This window comes from Trachypithecus francoisi, unplaced genomic scaffold (genome assembly GCF_009764315.1).
Source record: "Trachypithecus francoisi isolate TF-2019V2 unplaced genomic scaffold, Tfra_2.0 Lachesis_group2, whole genome shotgun sequence".
Classification (NCBI taxonomy): Eukaryota; Metazoa; Chordata; class Mammalia; order Primates; family Cercopithecidae; genus Trachypithecus; species Trachypithecus francoisi.
In genome coordinates this window covers 32,883,779-32,904,054 of record NW_022681465.1, presented here as the reverse complement: position 1 = coordinate 32,904,054, position 20,276 = coordinate 32,883,779, and the positions used below count along the sequence as shown (strand labels likewise).

The window sequence follows — 20,276 nt, the reverse complement described above, 5'->3', positions numbered from 1 at the left end:
CTGGGCAATCAAATGATATATGAAAGGGGTACTAGTTGGCAAAAAACCTTTTTTGGGTTTCTTATTAGTTTTATGCCTATAATTTGGCACTAAATAAATACTTGTTAAATAATAAATACGTTCCTTTGAATCTAAGTGTCTTAGATTGTATATCTTAGATAACATACATATTGTAGACATCTCTGCATACGTATATCACAAAGAGATGTGTCCTAATTTAAAGGTACTTAACCAATTTTAGGTAATAAACTCCTTCAAGATGCTGATGGAAGCTATGAACACTTTCCCTCAAAATATACATACGTGTATGTATTCCTGTACATAGACACATATGCAAAAATTTCTTGCAAGTCACAAGTACAGGTAGATGGATAGAAAAATATTATTCAATGAAAAGTAGTATCTCATAGTAGTACAGTATTTTCATGGGCTCTTTTTTATTCACAACTACTCTATGAAGCAGAAAGCTAATATCTCCATTTTCTAGAGGAAGAAACAGATTTGACGAGCTGGTCCAAGGTTTAATGGACAGAAACACAGAGATAGAACTTATGCCCTGGTCTCCTGTCGAATGTCTGGCTTCTTGGGCCACTGGAATTTGGAGAACTGCTGGGTTTTAAAGTCAACATTTGAAGGCTGTGATATTCAACATTTCAGTAGACAAGAGTGTTTCCAGACATCATCAACTTTCCTGGAATAGAGACAGAGATCTAGAACTTTGATCTGTTTAAGTAAATATCCAGATGATAGCACATCTTATAATAATTGTATATAGCCAACAATAGGACATTAAAAACCAGAATAATATATTTTCATTTGCTTTAATAAGGCTAAAGACTTTGTATGCCTGTGCAGAGTGGCTAATTATATGTTATTTTCCCAGAAGCATCTTAAATAATAAAAAGAAATGAGATAACATAAACAAGGCGTGGAGATTTTATTCTGTTGGGAAGTGACAGGTATACTAATTTACTAAAAGCAAATACTGGGCCTGCTTTCCTGTGGACCCATTATACAGGTAAGATGACATAATATGTTGATCTCCCAGTAGCAATGCTGTTAGGTTACTCTGGGACTACCAGTGTTCTCCCACATCCTTTGCTGTAGGGAATGCAAAGGAGTTCTTTCATATGGCACAGACATACCAAAAATAGTGTGAGGATCTTTCCCTTGTGAGTCACTGATGAGGATCTTTCCCTTCTGCTAAAGTTGAAACTATGTGAGAAGAATGAATAATTACTGAATGGACTGAATTTTAAAATGAGGCCTATGATCTCCTACATGGTCTACATCATGGCCCAGATTCCATTTTTACCAATCTCAGCTGCTGCCCCTGCTTATGAGCCTGCTATGGCCCTGGGAGCAGCTGCAATAAACCCATGGAGACAGATCCTGTGTAGCACGTGTGGGTGCTCTTACAGCTGTGCTTACCCATCTTACTCTTCTCTCTGTTTTCCTTTCCCAAACACCTCTAACCTCCACTCCTGTGGATATACAGGGGTTGGAAAAGATTCCTCCATTTAGTCCAATCCTAATGCTGCTTGGACTGTAGTACCACATTCCCCACTCAAATGTTTTCTGAGGATAAAGGACAATTAGAATCATTCTATCTTACTGCCATGTCCTTGGGGTTTTTAACTCCTCCCTTAAACTCAATCCCTCAGTTTGGCAATACTTCTTAAATTGATTCTGATTGATTCCTTCCCTCCAGTTCTGCCAAAAAGTCTCTCTTATGTTGGTGCTGGAAACAGTGAAGATTTTTAAGGCTCTGGTTTCTCTACAACTTTAAATTATCCTTTCTAAGGCCCAGAAAAGCTCCAGCTCCATTTTTCTATTCCTGAGCCAAATTGTAGATCCAGCTGTGTGCAGGATTGATTAAAATAACAGAGATGCTGAAAGGATTTGCCAAGGAATTGTTTAGTAATGTCCAGAAGCAATAGACTGAGAATAAAGGAACCTGGGCTGTTTGTGCCAGCCGGCCTTGGATAATGTTGACATTGTTTGTTATGGAAATAATACTTTTACAGAAATCATCCCAAAGGTCACACAGTTCAGAAAAAGGAAAACAGTAAACAATAATAATGAGAAAAACTCAACCCAAAGTGAATACACTTTTAAATTAAATTATTTCTATAAAGAACAATACAGACAGGGGCATTTGTGACTCTCTGTAACTTGGGTTCTCTGCTAAAATAAAATTACCTACACATGTTTTAAAATTATTTGCTGTGCTTAAAGTTTCGGTTTGAACCGGCTAGAAGTTTTTATTGTTTTTGGTAGGCCTTCTTGTTTAAGAAAAAGGAGAAGTCTGGGACCCTCTACAAATATGTTTCATTTTATCTGGAGGCACAGCCAGGAAAATCCATATACTAAAGAGGGGTGAAAAAGCATCTTTAGCCATGAGAAAGAACTGATTCTCAGTGGGGAAAATAGAGCCAGGATAAAATTTAGAGGGAAAGAAAGCATGTCCTAAAGCAAAACACCACTTGAAAAGGTGCATGAAATACACATCTAGAGAGCTATATTTAAAGCTGGGAGTTTGAAGCAAAATTGAGGAATGACTGTCCCTCAGAGGCTTATTAATGATGCTGAGAGCTTTACCTCTAGGTGGCAGTTTGGAAGCACCCCCTCCCTGTCAGTGACTGGAAACCATCACTCCTCAATACCTATGAGAATGATGGCCTCTGTCTATGTCATAGCTGATAGGATCAGGGAAGGAAAGATACAAGAGAGCTTTCACTGGAGTGATCTTTGTTTTTGTCCTGTGAATAAATAGAAGTCTCAACGTCCTAGTGATTGTAAGCCCCTCACTATACCACTCAAGAGCATTTATGTATGCGTGCATTTCCATAGGTATGTATATATGTATTTATTTATGCATGCTTTCCCTTTTTCCCTCCAGGTAGGCAAGAAAGAATGGTCAAAGGACAATGAACAGAAAGTAAAATGAACATGCAAGTCAAACCCTTGTTCGTGGGTGGTACTGGGTTCCCTGCATAAGCTTTGAGAATTTGACATTTCTCGTATTGCTTGTATCAGGAAATTGAGACAATCTCATTGCTCCCAAACTTGCAGTGACTGTAAATAGAAGTACCTGAATAAGACACTTCATCTTTAAGTATGGTTATGGCTCTTTCTTTGCTTTTATAAAGATGCCTGGCTGCAAACTCAGAATTTTGTGCATTTAAGTTTGTCTGGAATGGGGAATCATTTTTTAGCAGTGATAAATTCATGCTGGCTGCACTGTGTCATTTCCTGGCACCAGGGAGACTCTAGGTTCCAGGAAACACAGGCAGCTCTTGGGGCTGAAGGAGTTCATGGGTATCAGACCGGCATATTACACTGCGCCCAGCCAGGCTTCCTGCTGGAAAGTTAGCCAAGGGGGAAGGATGCTGAAGGTGCTGGAGTCTGAGTTGCCTAGGCTCTATAGCTTTGAAGAGACATTTCTGGCCTCAGTCACATGGCTCAATTGTCACCTTTTTCTTTGGCTCCTAAATGATCCCTTAATAACCACCACCCAATACTTTCATCATAACAGAAAGACTATGAAATAATAAAACTGAATAACAGTAATGACTTTGTTAGAAGTTGTCAGAAAGTTACCAAGTGAACCTTAAAATCAAGACATTCTGCATCTTAGGCTCTGCAATTAGATGCTTGTCCCCCGTCCTGTGTCCCCAGAACTCATCACGTTGTTCATTTGTAGGTGGATTCTAGAGCTAGATGATCTGGGTTGGAATTCTCACTGTACTGTTATTAGGTCACCTTTGTGACCTTAGGCTTGTGACTCTCTGTGCCTCAGTTTCCTTATTCATAAAGAAGAGTTGTTATAAGGATTGAGTTAATACATGCATAAGGTGTTTAGAACACTGTCTGGCACATCATACAGGATGGATGTATAAATACTAGCTTCCATTATTATATAGAAATTTGATGAAAATGAAGAGTGAGAACTTAGAGAAGTAGTTAGCAAAGAAGCTTTAATAGGGGTGCCAAGGGTAAATTTATTAAAAGTAAATTTCTACATCTGCATTTTTTTCCTCCAAGCATTAGACTATATGAACAGTGTGAGGGCTTTCTCTCTGAATTTCAGTGACTTCATTTATAATGGAGGAAACACCACCTTCCTTTGTGAGGATGAAATGAAACTATTTACATAGTGTTTGGCTTATAATGACTGTTCAAGGAAGGTTTTTTCCTTCCCACATCTGGGATCTGTTTTCAGTTTAAGCACAAATGAAGCATCACTACAATATCCCTAGGAATCAAAAAAGCCATGGGAGAAAAGATCCTCCAGAACCAGTGATGGTCACTGTTGGGAGGGCAGCTGGGCTGGAGGCAGGACCAGGGCTAAGATTGGGGTGGGATGAACAGAGAGGGCAAAGGGGGCAACCAGGCTGCACATCATTTTTCTATTTGGAAAGGAGTTACGATGCTCTTATTGGTTGACTCCTGTGCCTGAATTCCTGTAATTCAGGTGGCAGAGCCCATTTAATGTTTAATCCTACACTATACTCAGAACTGGGGATTTAATACTTGTCTGTGGTTAAACACAGACTTAGAATCTCCCATAACCCACAGATAAAGGCTGACTTTCCTGCAGACTGAGTCTTCCTTCCTCTGTGATCACATTCCGAGAGGCTGCCTTTGGGCCTTGGCCAAACTCTGCCCCTCCCACAACTGAAATAGCACCCTGGGCTCTAAACCTTCTCTCCTTTCTTTTCACCAGGGCTTCCCGAGTATGTCTGTACCTTCTTGCCAGACACTGTACTAGGCACTCAGGTTCTACCTGGCCTTAAATCTTAGATTGATTTCCTACATTTAGTTCTCTCTCATTCTTGACAAAATTCCTCAGTCCCCTTTCCTTGGATGCTCTTAGATCCCAGGATTTTTTGAAATCCAGTGTGTCCATTATTACTTGTGGCCTTTCCTTGCCCATTCACAAGCATTCTTATACACCAGTAACAGACAAGCAGAGAGCCAAATCAGGAATGAACTTCCATTCACAATTGCTTCAAAGAGAATAAAATACCTAGGAATCCAGCTTACAAGGGATGTAAAGGACCTCTTCAAGGAGAACTACAAACCACTGCTCAGTGAAATCAAAGAGGACACAAACAAATGGAAGAACATACCATGCTCATGGATAGGAAGAATCAATATTGTGAAAATGGCCATACTGCCCAAGTTATTTATAGATTCAATGCCATCCCCATCAAGCTACCAATGACTTTCTTCACAGAATTGGAAAAAACGGCTTTAAAGTTCATATGGAACCAAAAAAGAGGCCGGGCGCGGTGGCTCAGCCTGTAATCCAGCACTTTGGGAGGCCGAGACGGGCGGATCACGAGGTCAGGAGATCGAGACCATCCTGGCTAACATGGTGAAACCCCGTCTCTACTAAAAAAATACAAAACTAGCCGGGCGAGGTGGCGGGCGCCTGTAGTCCAGCTACTTGGGAGGCTGAGGCAGGAGAATGGCGGGAACCCGGGAGGCGGAGCTTGCAGTGAGCTGAGATCCGGCCACTGCACTCCAGTCCGGGCGACAGAGCGAGACTCCGCCTCAAAAAAAAATAAAAAATAAAAAATAAAAAATAAACAAAAAAGAGCCCACATTGCCAAGACAATCCTAAGTCAAAAGGACAAAGCTGGAGGCGTCACGCTACCTGACTTCAAACTATACTACAAGGCTACAGTAACCAAAACAGCATGGTACTGGTACCACAACAGAGATATAGACCAATGGAACAGAACAGAGTCCTCAGAATAATACCACACATCTACAGCCATCTGATCTTTGACAAACCTGAGAAAAACACGAAATGGGGAAAGGATTCCCTATTAATAAATGGTGCTGGGAAAATTGGCTAGCCATAAGTAGAAAGCTGAAACTGGATCCTTTCCTTACCCCTTATACGAAAATTAATTCAAGATGGATCAGAGACTTAAATGTTAGACCTAATACCATAAAAACCCTAGAAGAAAATCTAGGTAGTACCATTCAGGACATAGGCATGGGCAAGGACTTCATGTCTAAAACACCAAAAGCAACGGCAGCAAAAGCAAAAATTGACACATGGGATCTAATTAAACTAAAGAGCTTTTGCACAGCAAAAGAAACTACCATCAGAGTGAACAGGCAACCTACAGAATGGGAGAAAATTTTTGCAACCTACTCATCTGACAAAGGGCTAATATCCAGAATCTACAAAGAACTCAAACAAATATACAAGAAAAAAACAAACAACCCCATCAAAAAGTGGGGAAAGGATATGAACAGACATTTCTCAAAAGAGGACATCCATACAGCCAACAGACACATGAAAAAATGCTCATCATCACTCGCCATCAGAGAAATGCAAATCAAAACCACAATGAGATACCATCTCACACCAGTTAGAATGGCAATCATTAAGAAGTCAGGAAACAACAGGTGTTGGAGAGGATGTGGAGAAATAGGAACACTTTTACACTGTTGGTGGGATTGTAAACTAGTTCAACCATTATGGAAAACAGTATGGCGATTCCTCAAGGATCTAGAACTAGATGTACCATATGACCCAGCCATCCCACTACTGGGTATATACCCAAAGGATTATAAATTATTCTACTACAAAGACACATGCACACGTATGTTTATTGCGGCACTATTCACAATAGCAAAGACTTGGAATCAACCAAATGTCCATCTGTGACAGACTGGATTAAGAAAATATGGCACATATACACCATGGAATACTATGCAGCCATCAAAAAGGATGAGTTTGCGTCCTTTGTAGGGACATGGATGCAGCTGGAATCCATCATTCTTAGCAAACTATCACAAGAAGAGAAAACCAAACACCGCATGTTCTCACTCATAGGTGGGAACTGAACAATGAGATCACTTGGACTCGGGAAGGGGAACATCACACACTGGGGCCTATCATGGGGAGGGGGGAGGAGGGAGGGATTGCATTGGGAAGTTATACATGATATAAACGTCATGCACATGTACCCTAGAACTTAAAGTATAATAAAAAAAAAAAGAAAAAAAAAAGAAAGGAGTGACCTGGTTTTCCTGAGAGGAAGTCTTCTGGTTCTCGATGGACCCAGATGTTTATCTATCCACATGATGGTTTACTCAGTGCTTCTGAGTACAAGAAGAGTGGTCCTCTTTCTCTCATCTGTTTTTGGATCCCTCTACTTTTTTTATTTTTAAAATTGAGATAATAAACTGGAAGAAAAATTCTGTTTTTCCTTTGAAATATCACCCTTCTTTTTAATTCTAGTGATACCACCTTGGTACACAACCTTAACATCATGCCTGTGTCAACACAGCAAGTTCCTAGCTGAGTTTCTTCAGTGTCAGACTCAGCAATTTAATCTAAATAGTCTGATAGTGCCCACTCAAAGTCTACTTCCATTGCACTGTCCATGGTCCAGGTTGCCACTTCTCGGCTCCAAATTCACTCTTTGTTGCTTGATTTGTAAAAATAGATCTGAGCCCTTCAGATATTTTTCCTTCACCAGTAACATTCATCTAGTGGACTGTAACTAAACTTTTCTAATGAGATCTGAACCCTCACTTACCAATTTGTCCTTCCTTGGGTACTCTCTTTTTTTAAAGACACCTTTTAGAGTTCTCTTTTTATGATTACTCTCCTATCATTGGTTAATAGTTCTTTATATTAAACTTCCTTCCTCTGTTTACATTAGTCTGTGTGTGTTAACTCGGCTATACTGTGGTGCACAGATATTTGGTCAAACAACATTCTAGGTGTTGTTGTGAAGGGTTTTGTGTTCCCCCTTCCCCCCGACTGAAAGGAGAGATTATAGTTTATTAGGATTTTTTTTTTTCACTTCCTGGGTTTGTCATTAATTTGTGGTTTGTCATTAATGTGTGTGAAGTAAGTATTTCGTTATTTTTTCCTTTAATTGATAGATAATATTTTACATATTTATGGGGTATATGTGAGTGTTTGTTACCTGCATAGAATGTATAATAATCAAGGTAGAGTATTTGGGGTACGAATTACCTTGCATATTTATCATTTCTATGTGTTGGTATCATTTCAAGTCTTCTAGTTATTTTGAAATACGCAAAATATTGTTGCCAAGTATAGTCACCTTATTTTACTAGCAAACATTAGAATTTATTTCTTCTAACTGTATGCTGTGAAGGTATTGTTAGATGTGATTAACACTTAAGTCAGTAGATTATGAATAAACCATATTACCCTTTACAATTTGGAAGGGACATTCAATCAGCTCATTCAATCAGCTGAGGTACTTAAGAGAAAAAGACTGAGGTCTTCCAGATGAAGAAAGAATTATGCCTCCAGGAATTCCTCTACTCTTTCCCTTTCCCTCTCTGTATATATTTATGTATATGTGTACATATATACAGATGACCCTTGAACATCACAGGTTTGAACTGCACAAGTCCACTTATATGCTAATGTTGTTGCTACTATGTCAAGTTCAAGTGTTGTGAACATACTTACCAGTAAGGCTTTTGGTTTACGGTAGGTTATTAGCACAAGTTGACCCTTGAACAACACAGGGTTTAGGGGTCATCTATCCCCTATATAGTCAAAAGTCTTCATATAACTTTTGATTCCCCCAAAACTTAACTACTAATAGCCTACTGTTGACAGAAACCTTGCCAATAATCACATACTTGCAACACTTGAGCTTACCACAATAGCAAAAGAAAAATCCAGGTAGAAATGGACCCACACAGTTCACATCCATGTTGTTCAAGGGTCAACTTGTAGTTAAGTTTTTGGGGAGTCAAAATTTATATTTGGGTTTTCCACTGTGAAGGCGGGTTGGCACCTCCAACCCCCAGGTCAACCGTATACAGACACAGACACACACAGACACACACACACACACACACACACACTATTGACTCTGCTTTCTCTGGGAGAACGCTGTGTTATTTCTATCTCCTGAATAGATCCACATTGACAAACTAATGAATTCATTAAAAATATCCAATGAAGGCTCTTCTGTTGATTCTCAGTGTCCTTTATAATCTGGCTCCACCTTAACTATTGAATTTGAGTAACAATCATCAGTGTCCCAGAACATTCCACAATCCCACACTCATTTCTCCTTGGCTTGTGCCCAAGTTTCCCTTATCACTTATGCCCTCCCATCACTCCTCCTTCCATCCACATCCTAACTATCCTTCAAGGTGCAGCCCAAATTCCTCTTCTTTCCTGAAGTCTTCTTTGCCTCCTGTAGTCAACACCAATCTCTCTTCCTATAACGCATGCCCGCCTCACACAATTCAGTGCGCAATTATATGATATCTTGTGTGGTTCTTTCTTCCAGTATTCATCGAGATTAAATTCTTATGTACCAGGTACTGTGCTATGCACTTTTCCCCCAAGAGGACTTTTGGATGGGAAACATGATGAATGATGATGCTGATGATAGTTTGTTTCCTTAGTGTCAGTTACTTTCCAGACATTTTTAATGTTATCTTAATTCTCATGATTTTGTAAGATAAATTGGTCTTCATATTTTATATATGAAAAAACTGAGGCTTGAGTCTCTTATCTATGTGCATGCAAGTAAAAAGTCCTTGGCAGAGCCAGAATTCAACTCAAGGTCAGCCTGAAAACCTCTTTTTACTAGATCATAGCTATCATTCATGGAAATGTTTGAGATGGCAAGCTTATTCAGAGCAACTATTAGAGAGAGTAAATATGAAAACTTCTTTTAATTTTAAATTTTAAAAATGTGGTAAAATATGCACAACATTAGATTTACTATTTTTACTATTTTAAAATGCAGCCATCACCATCATTTATCTCTAGAACTTTTTACATCTTCCCAGCTGAAACTCTGTACCCATAAATAATAACTCCCTATTCCCCTCTGCCCCCAGTCTTAGGAGACCACCACTCTACTTTCTGTGTCTATGAATTTGACTATTCTGGGTACCTCATATAAGTGGAACCATAAAGCATTTGTCCTTTTGTTACTGGCTTTTTTCACTTAGCATAATGTCTTCAAGATTCATCCATGTTGTAGCATGTATCAGAATTTACTTCCTTTTTAAGGTTGAATAATATTCCACTGTATTCCATAATTTGTTTGCCTATTCATCTGTCAATAGATACTTGGGCTGTTTCCATAGTTTTGCTATTGTGAATAATGCTCTTATGAACATGAGCATATAAATATCTGTCTGAGTCCCTGCTTTCATTTTTGGGGGGTACATACTAAGTAGAGTTGCTGGATCATATGGTAATTCTGTGTTAAAGTTTTTGAAGACTGGCCATACTTTATTCCATAGTGATTGTACCATTTAACGTTCCCTCTAGCAGTGCATGAGGACTCCAGTTTCTTCTCCTGCTTGCCGACACTCGCTGTTACCTATTTTTGATAATAGCCATTCTCATGAGTGTGAAGTGATAGCTCACTGTGGTTTTGATTTGCATTTCCCTAATGATGAATGATGTTTAGCATTTTTCATTTGCTTATTGGCAATTTGTGTATCTTCTTTGAATAAATGTTTACTCAATTCCTTTGCCCATTTTTTAATCAGGTGGGTTTTTACAATTAAGTAGACAAATAAGTTGTATATAATATGAACAACATGATGTTTTGAAATATACATATATTGTCGAATGGCTAGATCAAGCTAATTAATACATGTATTACCTCACATACTTATATTCATGGTGAGAACGCAAAATCTACTCTCAGCAACTTTAATGATTTAATCATCTCTTCTGGGAGATTGTTCATCAGATACTCTATGTATGGGCCTGTGTGCTTCTCTAATAGTCATCATTTAATTTAAGTGGTTTTTTTTAATTTATGAGGAACCAAATGATATTAGCAAATTGGGAGTATGGTCTGTTATTCTTAGGTAAGACACCAAAAGATCAGGGTACTCCCTTTTCAGAAGGTGACCAACAGGCATATGAGCAGGGGGAAAGAACAGGTAATATGTGCAAAATCTCTTTGGGCATCTGAAAATTATAGTTGCCAGGTGGTTTAGTATTTCTAGTAAATAACAGACAGAAGCTTTCTCACTGAGCCTACCTTAACTGAGAGAACCCATCTTATGATCCACTGTGGAAGCCCAGGGAGATCATAAAAGGAGTCAGAACACCTCTCGCTCTGCAGTAGGTGCTGTGTCATACCCAAAGCAGTGACTGGGAGTTTCTAGTAAACTTCTTTATCTTTAAAATCAAGAAATGTGGATGGCTCAGACATTTGAAAAAAGGAAATTTTTACCCACATAGTGCTAAAAATAGTTTAGGTGATTTCTGATTGCTGTTTAGCTTTGTCTCGCGGGAAGATGAGCTCTTTGGCTCTGATTCTTCATGTCCATAAGGGTTTGTCTTGCTGATTTTGGCAAGGTTATAAAAAAAATCCACTATGAGGGCTACATCACTTACATTCTCCAAATGAGGAAGTGGAGGCAAGTGAAGTTAAGTAATTTGACCAAGGAAATGCAGTTAATAGTTGGAAAATCCAGGATGTGAACTGAGGCTTTCCTAACCACAACTTAGACTGTCCATGAAATGAGACTCTTTTCAGAAAACCTGAATTTACTAAATGCCACATTCATATTAATTCAAGAGGTCAGAGATGTTATTATGTCTGTCTTATAGTGGAGGGAAAAGGTTTTGAGAAGCTCCTAGAATTGCCCAGGTTCACTCAGGTAGCCAGAGCAGGGGTAGGGCCTGGACTCATCTGTAAAACTCTAATCTCTAATCTCTTCTTAGATGGGCTATCTCATGTAGGTCTTATGGTCCCAGGTAGAGACAAGTTTCATCTCAGAAGGATTACATGTTTTTCCTTGCATAGTAGCTAGAACAGTGCTGGATTCAGGGGAAGGGCTTAGTTAAACACATGCTGGCCAAGGTGGACAGCTGTGAAGGAGCCCATGATTCTGATATCTGGCATAAAGGTTTCTTCTGGAATTATGTTTCTGGTGTTTCTGGTGTCTTGCTTTGTTCCTTCATAGCTAGCCATAATGTAACCTGTACAGAGAGAAGTCTTCTAGTTCTGTTTTTAATAATCTCTTCCTCTCCCTAAACTTGGGTGAGGGCCACTTCTCTGGTGGCTTTTGCCTTCTTTCAATCCTCAAGGCCCTACTAAAGTAGACTGGCCCTGCAGGATGTGCTATTTAGGACAGATATACTGAGGATGGAGTGAGCCAAAAGGAGGCCTAACTTCAGATCGCATGAAGATGTGAAAGAGTTATTCTAGTCACTGACTAGACCAGTGCTTTGGAATGATGTGTAGGTTTAATTTGTTGTTCTATTCCACATTTACGCAGAAGCAGAATAATTGACTGGGTATTAATTTTCCCTTCAGTGGAGAAAACGTAGAACCTCAAAGCTAAGTGGTATTTTCTTATAAAATGTTTTAACTCTATAAATTCTACTTTTATTCTACTCATAGGATTTTTAAAAATGGATCATTTCCTGGCTTTGTAGCTCAGAGACATGATTGCTTGGGATTAAAGTCTGTGATTTTTGGAAATATTACTGAATATAATAGCAATAAGAATAGCTACCTTTAATTTTCTGCCTGTTTTGTTCTAAGGATTGCTCTAAGCTGCTTCGTTCTAAGCTTTTGTTCTAAGCTGCTTCGTATATGTTAGCTCATATAATCCCAATAATATCGCTTTAGCATCTGTATAGTCACCTTTAATGTCAATTTGAATTATGCAAATTTGGAATGGTATTATATAAACATCAGGCACAAAAATCAGAAATAAGGTGAAGACCCCCAAATTAAATTAAAAAATCAATCAAGAAGAGTCTTAAAACACATGGGTCAAGAGAATTTTGTTTACTCTATTTCCACAGATATTACTTACTTAGCTGGTAATTAAAGTACATGGCTGAGGATGTGGAAAAAAGGGAATCCTCATACACTGTTGGTGGAAATGTAAATTATAATAGTACAATCACTATGGAGAATAGTTTGGAGGTTCCTCATAAAAAGTAAAAATAGGTCTATCATATGATCCAGCAATCCCACTGCTGGATATATATCCAAAAGAAAGGACATCAGTATATCAAAGAGATATCTGGACTTCCATATTTGTTGCAGCACTGTTCACAATAGTTAAGATTTGGAAGCAACCTAAGTATCCATCAACAGATGAATGCATGAAAAAAATGTAGTACTTACGTACAGTGGAGTACTATTCACCCATAAAAAAAGAATGTGATCCTGTCATTTGCAACAAAATGGATGGAACTCGAGGTCATTACATTAAGTGAAATAAGCCAGGCACAAAAAGACAAACACATGTTCTCACTTTTTTGTAGGATCTAAAAATCAAAACAGTTGAACTCACGGACATAGAGAGTAGAAGGATAGTTGCCAGAGGCAGGGAAGGATAGTGGGGACTAGGGTGGAAAGTGTGGTGGGGATGGTTAATGGGTATAAAAAAATAGAAAGAATGAATAAGACCTAGTATTTGATAGCACAACAGGGTGAATATAGTTAATAATACTTTAATGGTACATTTTAAAAAAATTAAAAGAGGGTAATTGGATTGCTTGTAACACAAAAGGTAAGTGCTTGAGGAGATGGATACCCCATTTTATGTGTGATTACACATTTCATGCCTGCTTCAAAATATCTCATGTACCCCATAAATATATATACCTATATACCCACAAAAATTAAAATTAAAAATTAAAAATTAAAGTACCTGTCATCCTTCGTCAAGTGTAGCCTTGAATTCCATCAGCACTTGGGAATGCACTTCTTCCATAAAATGCAATTGTTTTGTATTGTGACCCCACAGAACACAGGACAGGACAGTGCATTCCTTGTGCATAGTGAGCAATCAGTAAATGACCATTTGATGGACTTGGACAGGCTAAAAGGGAAGTGTGGTCAGAAAGAAGCTAGTTCATTTTTCATCTTTGGATTGTGAACCTGACCACTCTCCTTTCATCCCTTCCTAGCTCATGAACAAGGTTTGCATTTCCAGCTGAGGTTGCATGATACACTTGTGATGTACAGCTGAGTATCACTAAGTGGTTTTAATCTTATCTTCTTAATCTTGCTCATGAATTTTTCTTGCTTTCTTCCTCTCCCTCTGTCCCTCCTCCATCCCTCTTTCTGCCTTTCTTCCTTTCCCAAAATAGGACATGCATGAGTGTTTTTTGTACATGACGTTTCATTTTTGAATAATTGTAGATTCACAGGAAATTTTTAAAAAATAATATAGAGAGGTATCACACACCCTTCACTCAGTTACCCCCAATGGTAACATCTTAAATAGCTATAGTAGCACATGTGTCATTTAAATGTAGTAGTAGCTAACTGAGTTTAAGTGCCCAGGAAAAATCTATATTGAAATGCAGTTACCTTCTTCTCTGGCCTAAAACCAGGTCAGGTGTCATGAGTGTGCTACCAGTGTCATCAAGGTCCTGCAAGTAGGAGGATGTAATCAGCATCTTGAAATTTTTAGTGATTGTATCCTCAAATTTATTTTTTGTAAGTGAAGCATGATTCATCCTTTCCTCCATTCATCTACTTCTGCATTACATCTCTTTCTTCCTGGGACAGGGTCTTGGCCTCATGCTACTTGGCTTCCACCCAATGACAAGTACTGCCCTGTGCCTCTGAAAGGATGCTGGGTTTGGGTGCAGAAGGTTTTGGGTGCTGGCAATGCACCAGGTACTTGTGATGGTCTGCACTAGCCCAACAAATCTTGTGCTCTAGGAAGTGCAACATTAAATAACACATACAAAACACCATAACAAATCAAGACAGAGAGGGTGGGCAGAAGAAAGGGAAAAACTTTCAAACTGCATTTGAACAAGCAGTCAACAGTTTCATTTTGCACTAGACCCCACACATTTCATTGTCAGCCCTACTAAAGGCTATTTTATAGCCCAGCCTCTTGCAAGAGTCTTAGGCATAAAGATTAATATTGATCAGGAAATAGGAAGCCTCAATGGAAGCACAGAGGAATACCTGTTTGCCAAAGTCTGAAATAATTCCCAATAATGCCAGAAAAATCCTCCTAAAACTCATTATGTCATGGACTGCTCTAATCCTGCAGTGCTCTTCACTTACAGAAAGCAGTCCATGGCAGAGCCTGGCTCTCAGGGACTCTCCATGAATTATCTACCCTCATCTTATCTTCTGAATTTCAGGTTTCACCAGACCTTGATTCAAATTCATGCTTGCTTCCAACTAAATACAGTTCCTGCTTTCCCAGTTCTGTGCTTTTGCTTAGGCCATTTTATTTTTCCTAAATGCCATTTTTACTCATTCATTGAGGATGAACTGTCACTTCTCTCCTGAAGTTCCCAGACTGTGCCCACCTCACCGCATTCACACTGGTTTTCTCTGCCTATATTGCTCTTCCTCTAGGACTTGACTGGCTACAGTCGTCATCAGAGAGAAGGTCGCCTCTTCAGAGAGGTCTACCAGAATAGCTGCTCTAAGCTGAACTCCATCCCATCCATTCCTGATCTATTAATTATATTTACCACTTCTAAAATAAATTTTATATATTTAATTTTTTACTGGCATAATGATGGTCTCTCCCTATCAGAATAAGGCCCCCTTTTGCCTTCTTCACTTCTGTCTCCTGAGTACTTGAAATGGTGCCTAGCATATATTTATTGAATAAAGGAAAGGCCTTTTCCCTCCTCCAAACACAGGATCATAGTGGATGTCATATTTTGCTTACATGTTCTCTCTCCTCTTGGATACTGCTAACTTCTTGAGTGGGGGAAATGATTCATTTCCTTTCCTCACAATGCCTAGGAGAGAACTAGGTAGACTTCAATAAGTCTTCCTGAATGAATATATGAAAATAAATGGTGCTGAGGAAGAACAGTTTTTTTCTCTTTCAGAACAACTGAACACAGCATTAAGCCACAGAGATCAAAACTAATTGCTGGAACGAAAAGCACATGCCATTAGCATTCACTGCATCTGTACCAAGGACGGCCTTGGAAAAGAGTGTAATTAACTAACGGCATGCAGTATTCAGCGTGACCTCTGTGCTCATCACAGTGCCATTCTGTTCAAGCAATTGGTTGCCTTTGTGGCCTGTGAGATGAAAAATTTCCCAAAATAGAGACCAGGGATGAGGTTTAGTTCTTACGGGGGAGATCAGAGAGAAAAGGCACCTTCTTTATAAGCACTGAGTATCTGTTTTTTTTTTTTAGCAAAGTAATTTGTTTTTCATTATATATATGTTAATAAAATGGATACACACACCTACAAATCATTTTGGGTATCTAGGAGGTATGAAGAAGTTAAAGTGAGGCATTCATGTAGGAGTGGCAGATTTCAGGCACAAATGAGCTCATTAAATCAAAATAGAGTACATTAAAAAAATAGAAGAGTGATCTGTTCTGGTTATTCTGGGCAAGGAGAACATGAGACTTGTTGACCAGCTCAACTGGGTTGAGATGAGGCTTCTTCAGTGTTTTGATAGAACCTGGAGTCACAAAAGACCACACAGGCACTGGAGAAGACAGCAACTATGCACAAGGCCAGGAGATTTGGAGGTCAGAGAGGGGAAGTGAATGTTCTGAAACTTCTTTGCACAACTCCCTCTTCCCTTACCCTAGAAAAGAGCTTCTCACTGGTAGACTCTGAGTTTCATGGCTTCCCATGGGCATCCCTACTGCGCTGAGAACATGGGTGGCTCCTCTCTTCCCTTAACCATGCAGAACTTTTGTGATGGGAAGCCTCAGTGATGAGACCACTGTGGTTTCATTCTTGGGAGTTAGTGGGTTCAGAGAGGGCTTCTTGAGAGGGAAAGGCAGCGTGTGGCACACACACAAAAACACAACTGTGCAAACTGGCAGGAATGAGTCATGCCACAGATGCTAAGACATGTCTGCTGGGGTCAGATACTTCCACAGGAAGCCCAGGTGGGCTGGAGGTGCTGACAGAGGAACGTGTGATGCAGGGTGGTGAAGAATGCGTAGAGCAAGTGATTTTAGGACATCCTTGCAGGAAAGGTCCTGGATGGCTGATGTGTAGTCTTCTCTCCAGGAAAGACATACCCATTATGTAATAGGGGCAGCATCGCTGGGCTTTTATGGTCTTTCCCTCCTCCTCTTGGCCTTGTTTCTCTTCAGTCTTCCAACTGATATTTTGGACAGCTTTGGGCTGCAGTGACAGGAACATGGGCAGAGGCCAGAGCCTGAAATCTTGCATGTAGAAATGCCTGGAATTGTAATCATGCCCCCTAACCTACATGGGGAATGAAAGAGGGGGGACAGTAGTGTTCCGAGCAGTCTGACAAATAGTGCTGGGTGAGAAAGCTATTACTTTTCCTCTCTCTTCCACTATGAAGAAAATCATTCTTATGTCTTGTATAGAGGAAATTCTGTGTAGCCTGGAATTACCTCCTATGCACATTTTTTCCTTTCAAAGGCATCCACTTTTGTGCTTACTGCCATCTTTGGCCTTGCTTCTCTACTCTATGGCAGTGCAGAGCAGTCTGCCTTTAAACTAGTTCAGTTGGGAATCTGAGCTGGGTTTTTCCATTGGCTAGATGTTTCTGGCTAGTGAGTAAATTATTTATTTGTCACATCAGTCACCTAGTAAAGTAGCACTTGCTTTCTAAGACTGATAACTCCAGTGTGCCAAATAGTACCCAGGGGTTCCAGCTCCTGCCAAAACAAAGAATAGTTTAGGAGTAAAGGGAATCTGGCAAGTCCGATCAGCCCTACCTCCAAAATTCATCTCCGGTATGTCTCCTTATTTCGGGTCTATGCAGTCACTGCTATGATTGGACAGGCCAACTGTGTCTGGATTGCTGTGACTGCATCTCTACTGGCCTCCCAGTTCCACCCTGGGTCCTCCTCCAAGCTCTTCTCTACTCAACAGCCAAAAGTATTGTTATCTCTTTCCTATTACTGCTGTATTAAATTTGCCACCAATTTAGTGACTTAAAACAACAGAAATGCATTCTCATATAGTTCTGAAAGTCAGAAGTCTGCAAATAGTTTCATTGGGCTAAAACCAAGGTGGTGACCGGGGTGCATTCCTTTTGGAGGCTCTAGGAGACAATCCATTTCCTTACCCTTCCCAGCTCTAGAGGCTGCCCCATTGCCTAGGCTCATCACCCTCATTGCTTCAACCTCTGTCTGAAGGAACCCTTAACTTGTCCACTTACATTCTAGCACTTCATAGCACACATCATACTCTGTAGTGGATTATCTATGTGTTATTATATCTCTCATTAAAATATAAGCCCGATGAGAGCAGGCATCATTTTGTTCTGTTTATCAACAGTATTCCCAGTGCTAGTCACAATACCTCACAAATATTTGGCATCCACTAAATATCTATGCATTGAAAAATATAGCATGAGGATCTTAGGGAGGTCAGTATAAAGCATCTGTCTCTGCTTTACATGTCATTGGTTTCTCCATCCAAACCTGGCCATAAGAATCATAATTGGGTCGAACTGGCAGGAGTTTCCAGTTATAGAATCCACCGTTTTTTGCAAAGAAGGAATCCAACGTTAATTGTGTGACTGCTGGTAATTGGGCTAGGACCTTTTATTACTCCATTTTCAAATGCCCTGGTGAATCAAGCATTCCAACTCCCACTTAATGGAATATACTAGGGCTTGTGTTAAGTAACTTCTTAGAGTTACAGGGCCAGCAAATAGTAGAGTGGACTCTGAATACAGGTTATATGACACCAAGTGCACACACTATAGGAGTGTGTACCCTTGAACACATGAAAATACTGTTTTTTTGATACCTTGTTATTTCTTAGTAATTTTATGTGGCCCAATTATACCAATTTCATTTACATATACTATATTACAAAAGGGCTACTTTTATAGCTCTCTGTTAAAGTCCCCTAATTTTATACTATCAGCTTCATAAAAATCAATTAATATCCTGAATGTTAAAGGCTGGTGTTTTCATTATTTTAGTCCTTAGATGTTTGTTTCAGGCTACTTGTCTTAGTAATACTTAATTAATTTTAGTTTTTTATCTAAATTCAATTGAGCTTTTGAGTAATGATAGCAGTTTGATAATAGTGATATTAACAACAATCAAATGGATCCCTTTTTTTTAATTCTAGGGAGAATGCCATTTAGGACCTTCTTAGTGAACCAGAAAAAGCTATGCCTAGGTTCTTCTTGTGAAAACTCAAGATGCACAATGCCAAGGGCTGTGTGTTCTATGAATCAGCAGGAAATTCTGGCTCCAATCTCATGTTGTAATATGGATTTCCTTTCATCTCAGGCAGCTTAATACTTTAGAAAAAGGTGTCTAGAGGAAGATTTTTTCATAATTTCTTTTTGAATTTAAAAAAATCCTATTTAAATTCAGTTATTTTCTAGACTTTGTCATTTTATTTTTAATTTGTTCTTTGAAAAATTAAATAATTTGTGTACACAGTCTATATAACAGTTCATAAAAACAAGTGAAAACGCTGTTGAGTAAACATTGCCATTGAACCTATTGGCCTTTGACAATCAATTAGAAATAAAAAGCACATTATCTAAATTGATTAAAACGACGATATTTATGGTATGCACACTTCAGAGACTGAGATCTAAGGGCAATTATAGAACTTCTATTTTTAGATCTTTGTCTCAAATATAATAAATTAAGCTTTATGAGTATTTCATATACAGCATGACCCTGGCATTGTCATGTAGTTTGTATTTCAGAGAGTCACAAGTTAGGAACCTGTACCTGAGGCCTCCATCTGCTGAGGGACAGTATGAGTCCCACAATATGAAGGTATTGTCTATACAGTCACATGTTCACTTTCAGCATGATTGCAATGTTGGTACCTTGTTAAGTGGATTAAGAAATTATATTACCTTATGTTTTTAAAATTCCTACAATACTTTCTACTGATATGGGGCAGTGATCACAAAAATGTTTTGCATTTTTGGTCTGATGGTTATGTTACAGGAATGTCAAATTTAAAGATGAATCATACATTGCTTTCTTTAATAATAATAATAAACAACCAAACCTCACCCACCAAGTTTGCTGACCTTTTTCTGTGATGACAAGTAGCTATCCATAGTATGCTACAGAGCAGACAGCTGAAAAAATAAGGAGACTTGATATGCCCCTTCCAGGTAAAGGTCACATTTTAATAATGGATGAGAAAGGAACTGCTTTTGAAAGAAATTCATGTTATTAAAAAAAAGTATTTTGGGAATATTTCAATCATTAATAATTTAGTTGGCATGAATAGTGGGTTTCACCTATAAAAATGTATATCTACACACTTAAGGAACTTGGAATTTTCAAATCTTTCAAATAACATATT

The 20,276-nt window shown here is 38.9% G+C and overlaps 1 long non-coding RNA gene across 1 annotated transcript in view; it reads right to left on the bottom strand.

Moving 5' to 3' along the window:
- Window positions 1–20,276, bottom strand: part of LOC117064417 — a 44,305-nt gene that overhangs the window by 4,929 nt on the left and 19,100 nt on the right. The gene's annotated exons all lie outside the window — the stretch shown is intronic.